We start from the raw sequence: 1,594 nt of genomic DNA, 5'->3' as shown, positions 1-1,594 counted from the left end.
CGGCTGTACAGTAACAGTGGAAGTTAATATGAAGCCGTACAGTAACAATTTTTTTAAGAAAAATTGCACTACAAAAGGGAAAGCAACGTGTGCACTAGCTGGATGCTACTACCTACTAAAGCTCTTATTGATGTGTCAGTGTCAACCAGAGTATATTTATAAATGTTTATTATTTTAAACAAACTATTGTCTCTCATTCGTTTGTGTCATTTAAGGTAGACTGTATGCTTTGAATTCTCATTGGTAGTTTAAATACTACATTTTCATGTACGTATACACCGAGATTTCACAAAATGTTTGGTCATGGAAATTTGGTTTAAAGTCATGGAAATCCATTGGTCAAAATGTGTATGAACCCTGAGTACTGTTAAAATAAAAGTGCGCAATACACTACTTTTGAATTCATTATTGAACTTTGTGCATAACAATGCGATTAATCGCAAAAAATGATGCGATTTAAAAATATTAATCGTTGCCCAGCACTACATTTAATATAACTAGCAGGTCAGTGGAAATGCAGCTCAGCAAATGGAACAAAGCTACATTCTGTGATTTGGGACCAGCGGTGGGATACGTACACGTCATTCTTTTAAAACACGCTCTATTTTCATGCTCTTTTTTTGGCTTTCTGGTAGCTTATTTACATGCAAAGTAAATTCAAGGATTCAAGGATCATTTGTTGTCATTATGCAACACAGGGGTGCACAACAATATTTTGCTACACAAGAAAAACATGAAACATAGTCCTGCAGGTCTGGCTGGTTGGTCGGCCGTGGGCGGTGATCGCCTCAAGGGCTGCAGCACTTCCTCCTTCCAACGCGTCCTCTTCCAACGCTTCCTCTTCCAATGCTGATGAAGTAATTCTGTCCTTTGCAATTAGTGCTCCAATAATAAACTGCAAAAAATGACAAATTAAAACAAAAAAAAAGAAGCAAAATTCATGGGAGCTACCGGCACACGTTACACTTAATATCATGAATTACCTGCTGGGGTCCTGTTTGATAGTATGCTGCTGGGTGGTATGACCAAACATGTGTATCACGGTATTCTTTAAGATTCTGGCGGTTTCACGGTATTATTTTTTTTCCTTGACTGTGTTTTTCTATATGTTTATAGAGGCTTACTCTACTGTCAGGAGTACATAGAATATAAAACATGTTAATGTCATCATGTATGAAGGCTTTGCTTACTATAGGGTGTGCTCGCTTCTTCCTATAATGTTGGGATAGCAGTTTGGCTGAAGTAGTGTCGCCCCGGTCAGACACTGCGATCAAGTCAGCAGACACTCAGATCTCCGTGGTCAACTCAGCAGACACTTAAATTGTAGTGCACATATACGCTGAAACTTACGGTAAATAAAAAACGGCACAGATCGGGAGCGAGCGAAGAACTTTGCAAAGTTAGAGGAAAGATTAACGTGAGACAACTTCCGGTTTTCTACAGACGAACATCCGGTTCTCAGAATAAGATGCCAACAAAGTATACATATTGCATAATGAAATGAGATTAAATTAATTATATTCACATTAAGTATAAAACATGCTACCTGCATCTCCTGAGTTAAAGGGAAAATACACCTAAATTGTGCGTAAAG

This window comes from Anarrhichthys ocellatus, unplaced genomic scaffold (genome assembly GCF_004355925.1).
Source record: "Anarrhichthys ocellatus isolate YVR2014 unplaced genomic scaffold, GSC_Weel_1.0 scaffold1683, whole genome shotgun sequence".
In the NCBI taxonomy this organism is placed as follows: Eukaryota; Metazoa; Chordata; class Actinopteri; order Perciformes; family Anarhichadidae; genus Anarrhichthys; species Anarrhichthys ocellatus.
The sequence above is the reverse complement of the archived record's forward strand: the minus strand, read 5'-3'. Positions refer to the sequence as shown.